Consider the following 9,526-nt stretch of genomic DNA (forward strand, 5'->3'; position numbering starts at 1 on the left):
ATATAAAAAACTTATCAAAGAAAATAATATAAAGGTTATGATAAATCATATTTCAGATGAGTAGACAAGAAGTAGATATTTTTAGTCCAAATAAAAAACATTTTCAATTGATCTTTGGTATGAATTTTAATAAATAATGCCAAGGTGTAGCTGACTTCTAGTGATGGAATTACGAAAGGTGTATTTAAAAACAATAATAGACTGAAAAAATAATAGGAAGATAAAATATAATATGTATACTTTTTAATTCAATGGTTAGCTTTCGATAGGTTTAAAAAATACAAAATTTTCATTGAACTACAATTTTAAAAATGTAAATTTTGGAGTATTTAATTTCATGTTTCACCACTAGATGTCACTAGCAGCATTGCACTACCACCCTAACAGATTTATAATAGAACTAGCTGAGCCAGCTGGCGGTCGCCAGTCTGTCTCGCTAGGTCTTGCAGACGGCTTGGCGGTGTTGGATTTTAATATAATTGTGAAGTATGCATAGATGGCGCCATAGTTTTTCCTTCGGGATGGGTTTTTTATTCACGTCAGACAGTTTGACATTTCGCTGATTTGTCATTTTTACGATTTGCAAATCGTCACTGCCAATATAAATTTGGACTCATATGCGTAGTCTATTCAGGAGTCTGGCCTTCACAATATCGTGTAACACCGCCTTAGGCTGCTATGCCTAGCAGAATAGCTGGCAATCGTCGATTGCTACCACTGACATTTTAATTTTAATACAATATATGTGTAGGTATGTGCAGTTAAATATGCTAAATAAGTATACATCTCAAGCATTCGAATATAAAGCAATATATTATGTGATAATCATACATATCAATCCAATATAACGTGATATTAATCTCCTTCAGGTCCCATTGAGATAATAGAAGAAGGTTAGCATTGTAAAAAATAAATTTAAACTTTATTTTGTTTCATTGTCTATAAAAAATAAATGCTTGCAGCCATAGAATAATATTTTAAAATCATATTTTGATTAAAAATTAACCTTAAACAATACAGTTTCCCGGTGCGGGACATTCATATCTTGATAAATGTTGATAAATAATAAAGCAATACATATTATATCTGAGTCTATTCTATACCAATTCTGATAAGAATAGGAATTTATAAGACCTAAAGACTAGGAATCAGCTTAAAGAGGCCTTCATCCAGCAGTGGATTGATACGGGTTGATGACGATAATGACGAAATAAGTGGGTAGGTATATAAAATCACAAATTTAAAAAAATATAGCAGTTTACATGATCAAGAAGAGTAGAATTATGTTGGTATAACCTTCATCCAGCAGTGGATTGATCTTGATTGATGATGATAATGAAGATATTTTGAATGGGTAAATCAGCAATTTTGAAAAATATAGCAATTTATATAACCGACAGAAATGCAAACAACTTAAAGAGGCCTTCATCCACCAGTGGATTGATTCAGGCTCATAGGTAATATAAATAGATATAATTTAATATCACCGATTTTGATAAATACAGCAATTCAAATGACAGAAAGGAATAGAATCAGGCTAGGGAGGCCTTTATCCAGCAGTGGATTGGCTCAGGTCGATGATGGTTAGGATGATAAAAATAGGTATAATATCACAAATTCGTTCAACCGATAGTAGTAGAATCACGGTTACGGGACCCTTCATCCAGCAGTGGATTGATGATGATTATGACGATATGAATATGTAGATAAATAACATTAGCATTTTTAATAAATATAGATATTCAAGACTGTCAAGAATACAATCAACGTAGAGAGGCCTTCAGCCAGCAGTGGATTTATTGAGGCTCGTGATAATAACGCATTATATTATATAGATAGGTAGATAATATAATATCACTGATTTTGATAAATACCACAATTCATGTGTTAGTAAGGAGTAGAATAAGGCTGAGGAGGCCTTCATCCAGCAGTGGATAGGTCCAGATTGATGATGATAAGGACGATAAAAATATGTAGATATTATACTATATCACAAATTTTGATTACTATAACAATTCGTATTAATTTCTTTCATTGTTTGCAATGGCAACTTTGTTAGTTTAATATGACTAACGACATGACGCATTGGATATAATTAGTATGTTATTTAAATGTGGTAATTAAATATTAATTAAATACTCCGCGGCGAATGAGACTTATTAAATATCCAAAATGATGTATGATTTAATGGCATAATTTTAAATATTTCATAGACAGATGCGTATTATGGCTTGGTTTTCCCAGGGTATAATTGAATTTTAAAAACTAACCAATACCATCTGTAAATTGTAGTCTTATTTAAATGTAAACAAATACGAAAAACTGACAAAGTTTAGTCTGCAGTATCTATGGTGGATCCACCCTACTTTCACCCATCGCCACAGCAGGATAGTCTAATTTTTCATACATTTAGATTATTGCGTTGTTACAATACGTTTTATTTATTGAATGGGGGAAGATCCCATTAGATTGAAAAAATGTAAAAACTATCTCTCATAATGTCTTTTAAGATACATACTCGTAATTACCACCCTGAAGCGGTGTGTCCATATGCTTTGCTTAGGAACGAAAATGGTATTTTATTTTAAAATTCTTTAATGCTATTCTTAAATTCTTAATATGAATAAATTCCAACATGCTAAATTTATTATTTAACAAATTATCTGGGTGGGGAAATAAGAAAAGTATTATTTTTATCATGTACAAAAGTGGAAGAAGTAGCAGGTATCTACTTACATATTGTACCAAATTGTGTAATAAAAATGTCATAATTGACTATATTTCATTATATAATTTTTTATCGTAAATATTTTACTAAAATTATCTCGTCATAAATTATACTAATGGTTTTTTAAATCCGATTAAAAAATAATAAATGTAAAAAATCTAAACATCACTGCACATTCATGTACCGAAATATGACTATATTCTAAAACATTAGAGCGAGAGGTTTAAAAGAATACTATTTTATGTAACAAAAATACTTTATGCAGTCATCAAATGTTTAAAATAAATATAAAGCATAATAAGGCTTCAAAATTATATAAATAGATTATCTACAACGTTTAAGGAGTGTCCAAGATCATGGTTTGAAAATACAATAAAAACTCAATTTTGACCTACGACGAGCATGTCCCCCCTTAAGCGACATTATAATTGATTTGTGGTAGATGAACGGCAAGATGCGAAAATATATGGTGACAGATATAAAACGCTATTTAAAAACGATATTATCTGTGATTGTGTCGAGTTTTATCAGATTGTGCCGGATTCAAATGGAAGTAGATTCGGGACTCCAAAAATTGAAGTGAATTCCTTTAATAATCAACAAAATGGTAAGTATTTAAATAAAAAATTTGGTGCGTTTTCCAAAATCTCTTAGGATACCTACCTAATAATATATAGGAGATTATTCTTTGCGTTGAAATGACGATACGTGCGCGCCCCCAGTGAAATGAAATAAACATTATTAATGTGAATTCGTATAAATGTTATTGTTTATTTGAATAATTATAGTTATCTATAGGTACTTGCTATAAATGTGAGTTATTATATAGTGCTGTGCATCTTTAAAATCATTATAAGACGTAAATAATCTCAGCTACAAATTCGTAATGATGCGATGACGGATGATAGTTTTTAAAAGTGATTTTTTTGTGATGTGTTGAGTTTTATAAAATTGTGCTCGCTTTGAATTATCGCCACTCGAATGCATCCGATAAGTAAATATGTGGTGAGTAAATTGAAATACTGTAGTTTAGTATACATAGCGTGATAAATACGTAGTGTCAAAAGACTTTCTTTCCATCAGAGGTGTAGAAACTTAACTTAAAACAAAGAACTTAATTCATAAAAAATTAAATAAATCAGTTCTAATCTTATCAGTTAATCTTATTATGATAAGTTTGTGAAAATTGATTGTATATATCGGTTAAAACGCATTTTAAATTTAAAACGGCCATCTTTGGTGAGTTGGTTTGAGTGTTGCAAACATTGTGAAAAAATAAATTCCCGACATAATCAGTTGTCTATAAAGTCGCGTGTCGCTGGAAAATGTATCGGGAAATGAACAAAAATCGCCGAAATCGAATGGAATTTAATCATGCGGCTGTCAACTATGGAAAACCCATTTTAAACGTTCCGAGAACCGATTTTTTTTTGAACCCATCGGACATGACGAATAAGGCACACAATCGCTCGCCAAAACCCGGGAAAGCTGTAGGATAATAATGTATAAGAGATTATCAAAAAAAAAATCTCAAATTACAAGCTTCGTATTTTTCCGCTAGGTTCTCTGCTGGCGTGCCTCTCCCGCTTAAAAGGCGAGTGATGATCAATCTCCACTGATGTTTATGACGTCAAGTATCTAAATAGGTCATAGCTCCCAAAAGAGGAGGGGGCTGAAAGGCCTCTAGCCTGGGGGCCTGAACTTACGGGGGGCCCGGCGTGAGAGATCGACTAGCCAAGTGAGATAAACACACATCAAAAACATTCACTAATAGTAAAAAAAAGTCACCTGCGGCGATGTTTCACTTCAAACATACTAACATTTAATAATATGTGGTTTTACCATACTTACATTTTTGATTATTGTAGATATTTGACATGCCCATAATTGTGCATATCAACATAAAAGTCGGTGTATTAAAAATACAAAAAATCGCTAAAAATACCCTTAATTTTACCTCGAACACCATTTGTAATATGCAACTGTAGATCGTCACATTGCCTTTAACCATAGCGGTAAGTAGGGGGCCTGCCAAAGATCCTAGCCTGGGGGCCGCTTCGGGATGTGGGGGCCATGATCTAGGACCTAGGTACAGACGGAGGACCATCTTTTCTCACACCGTGCGCATGAAAATGGTGGGGCATATTGTTTTTAACTGACCGGCTGACAAGTCTTGTCAGTTTAACGACAATTGCCAAAATTGGCTGAACGGTTAGCTGCGCTAATAGATAACTTATAAAATAAACTGGTGTTCCGTTAAAATTTCCGGGTTTGCAAAGTGTTCCATAGCAGAAAAAGTTTGGGAAACCCTGGTCTATGCCATAGTGCTTCCCAAACTTTTTCATACCGCGGCCCCCCTCCGCCGAAAAATATTCTGATAGAAAATCAAATGGCTCTAATGCAGGGGTTCCCAACCCCGTGCCCGCGGGCACCATGGCGCCCGCGGAACGATTCGTATGTGCCCGCAACTATTCGACAGAGACAGAATTTTCACGCTAGCCTGACACTAGCAGAAAACCCGAACGAGCACGTGACTACTGTCCCGATTGCTTCGGCGATCATCGGCTCAGTTCCTGTTTTCGGCGTGTACAAGGAGTGATGTGCAAATAGCATTCCCTGCCTGGAACCGCGTTGTTGTCATTGTGATTGCGATTGCTGCCCCGTTCGGGTCGCGACAGTTAGCTAGGAGACATCTTCGTCTGACGAAACACAAATTAGGAGTATTGATATTCCTTCTATATAGTTTTAAAATGAGTGGACCGAGTAAAAGGCAACGAACCTATAATTTTAACACTGAACTAGAGTTAGAAATTTTGGAGCTTAAGAATGATATTTTGCTTAAATCCTTAATATCAGAGGACTTTTGGAATACAGTGCACAGAGAAAAGATCCCATTTTTGAAAAAAGCGGCATATAAAATTGAATCATTTTTCGGTTCGACATATTTATGCGAATCATTGTTTTCAAACATGAACTTAATAAAATCAAGATATAGATCTCGACTCACCGATGAGCATCTTTATGATTGTTTGCTAACAGGATTATCGTCATACTCTCCTAATTATGAGGCACTGGCCAATGATATGCAATGCCAAAGCTCCAGTGGCGTCCCTAGATAAAATGCCGCCCCTAGGCAGCGCCAAAATGCCGCCTCATTTTTTATACATTATTTTTATCATCCATTCATGAGTCCAATATCTAAGAAATGTATTGTATGGATACATTACTAACAAAATATCAGACTAATTATTTACAAATCTGCACATGTCGTTTATGGTCACCAAGGATATCGAAGGGCAATGGAAGTAAACTAGGTATCACGAACCCGACAAAACCAGTGAGCTGTTTTTTTAATGGAAAGATATTTTCGTTATTACTAAGTTTAGGTAGCTATTTCTATATATTCCAAATGATTTTCCTCGATTTGCCGCCCTTCGAGTAACTGTCGCCCCCAAGCGATCTGCCTACCCCCACGGGACGTCACTGCAAAGATCACATTGACATATTGATATTCTATTTTTTTATAAAATGTTTTCTTTGTATTTGTGTTTTTTGTTTACGTTTTGTAAATACATTTCTCTGTGTGTATGCAATTTGAATAATAGTTTTATTATTTTGAAACATTTTTGTTTATTATTTATTAATAAATTATGAATATAAGAAAATAAATTATGGGAAAATGAGAAGTTATGGAAGGAGTTTGTCGATTAAAAATAGGTGGTGCCCGCCACCCTACCGACATTTTAGAATGTGCTCTAGAGTACAAAAAGGTTGGGAACCCCTGCTCTAATGTATAAGAGCTTACCCATCACTCTACCCGTCGTTTACCCATTAAAAACTATCAACATCCACTTTTGACCAGACTACAGAAAATATAAAAATCATTTACAGTAAGTAAATAAAATTATGGCATGGTGAGTCGACCAGTTAAGTGAGATAAACACACGACAAATTTGTGTGTGCCGACAACTCTATTTATATCAAATGTATTTATTTAAAAATATGGTAAATCGCTTAAAACATTCGGAATGTCTTTAATTTTACCTTGCAGAACCTTGGGAAATCCATGGAATATTAATTAGGGAACACTGCTGTAGATCATACTGCTCTTAATCTCAGTGATAGGTAGGAGGGCACGCTTTAGGATGTAGGGGCTATGTATATAACACATACTTACCATTATTATTTTGAAATTTCTTCACATTTGCGTTCCTAATAATCGATTTGCATAGTCGTAGGTAACTTACAAATAGTCTCACACGGATACAGTTAACATTGAAAGAAAATGTAGCCTTTGAACAGTAATAATTATAATTAGTTGTTAATTGATGAATGTTTCACTCGGTGAACTCCCCCCAAGTCACACGGCGTATTACGTGGGCAAAGTCAATGCGAATGCGACGCGGTGCGGCACGAAAATATCAAACAGTCAACGAAACCTGTAGTGGCCTACGTGCAGATAATACCCGGCTAGCAGTGCGGTGCACGCGGCACGGCGGTGTAGGCGTCGCCATGGTAACAATTTTATAATAAACATAGGAGGTAATTATTTACATACATCTAAATATTTCTAGGCATTACCATGGTAATAAACAAATTGTATAAATGTGCGATGGTGACTCAGCTACACGTAGGACAACGATGCCGCTTCGCATCGTTTTGGATCGTATCACTTCAAATCGCATCGACTTAGCCCACTGAAGGCCTCCGACTTCCTGACTAGCTCAGGCACTTGGAAGTGGAGGTTCATTAATGTGGAGGAACAGGCAGGAATCTCATAGACGTGGAGTAACCAAGAAGTTACGGTAGAGAAAGAAAGTCGATAACTCAAGAAAACACTGGTTAAACTTCATAACTGGTATATTATCAATGTTGTTACACAATTTAACTTATGGTCACCCTTTATTCAAAAGTTTATAATCAAATGTCAGTGAAATAATGTTTATATGTAACTAGATTCTCGTTAAACAATCACGATAAGTCGAATGTCAAAATTATTTAACGTCTACAAGCCACAATTATCCAAAAGGAAAAGGTCTGAATTGTTCGCATCCGAAATTCACAAGTAAATTATGAAAAGTCATTTATTTAAATCTCGAAATTCAAAAAATAACATTTGAAAACGTCTGATTTATTTATATCTCGAAGTCCACAAAAATAACCACATTTATTACTGATTAATTAAAAATTAATTCGAATATTATTATTTAATTATTTTAAAATTAACTTGATTATTATTAACTAATTATTTAACATTAACTTAATTATTTCTAATTAGTTATGCAGACGAGATCGTGAGGGTCCCGGTGCAACAAAGCGTCGCAGAGGCGACTCCCGGAACCCACAAAACAGACTGATGATAGGATTTTAGAATCTTGCCTTTTTATCCGTTAGGGGTGGTCGTATTTCTTACCCATCCAAACCGATACCGCCATATGCTACACATTTATATAAGGTTGACGGATGTCAGTCTATCAACCAAACATATAGTGATATCGATGTACATAATATGATTAATATTAATATTACTTTAATTACATTAATTACCATATACTATTACGCCCGTCCATATGTCCCACTTTATTATTTCGCTAACCCATTGCATATTACATTTCATTAACCATTATATTACAATTATACATTACCAATTATCTTACAACCAAATCATATTTTATATTTAATCCATCTTAATTAACCCTTTACCTAAGCATATGATATTTAGTCAAAATTTAATCCTATTATCTTATTACCTATATGTACATGGTCTGTGACCGACTTATCTCTTCCACACTTCACCCTGAGAAGTGGTGGGACTTGTCAGAGCAAACTGCGGGACTTCGACATGTTATATTAAATATTGTTCTGCTTTGTCGAGGGTCGTAATCATCTAACCGGTGGTACATTGACTACCAGGATCAGACCGAGCGGCTGGGAGGCACTACTTCTTATGGGAGCGCCCCCCACAGGGGCGGAAAATTAAGTGTGTGTCACCACGTAAGACGCCCAGTTAGAGATGTACCACATGAAGTGTATTATTTGTAGAAAAATATCAATCTTACCAATGTAATAACTACTTCTTTCATTTATATTACAAACTCACTGCTCTCTATGCCTATTAGAGGTGGGAAAGATTTTGAAGACTAAGTATACTTACTACCAGTATTAAAAAATACTTAGTGTCGAAACTTGTTCCAAAATACTTGCTAGTATTTGAAATATACATTGGCTTTTCGAAAAGTCTCATTTTCGGAACTGTGGCACTAGCCACTCGTGTTTCAGCAGAAAATACTGAAGTATTAAAAGCACTGGTTTCATTTATTTGTGAAGTATTTTCATGTACTGGTGGAGCTATATTTTGCCTGGCAAATTCAATATGAATAATTGGGTGCTTGCGCTGTAAATGTTTCTTCAAATTTGACTTTGACTTATATGAAATTTTTATTTTACAAATATTTACAGATGGCATAATTTGTAACTATTTCTTTGAAACGATTCCACACGAAACTTAACCTTTTAGTAGCCATTTTTACACAAATTGTTTATTAAGTACGAGTATAATATAATTATTATCCATTTATACAACCACGCATACAATTTGAATTCAGTTTATGTTTATAAGTTCCAATTATAACACTAAAAAATCAAGAAACTCGACGTAACGAAACCAGATAACGCGTACTCAGTTAGCGTTATCAGAACTCGAATACTAGTACCTATTCCGGAACTTGCAACTGACGTCAACTCGATATAAGTGTCATACTTAATTGAAACTAAAACTAACTCCGTAGTATTACTAAA

This window comes from Rhyacophila brunnea, unplaced genomic scaffold (assembly GCF_057557595.1).
Source record: "Rhyacophila brunnea isolate RB1 unplaced genomic scaffold, BYU_Rbru_1.0 scaffold_10, whole genome shotgun sequence".
In the NCBI taxonomy this organism is placed as follows: Eukaryota; Metazoa; Arthropoda; class Insecta; order Trichoptera; family Rhyacophilidae; genus Rhyacophila; species Rhyacophila brunnea.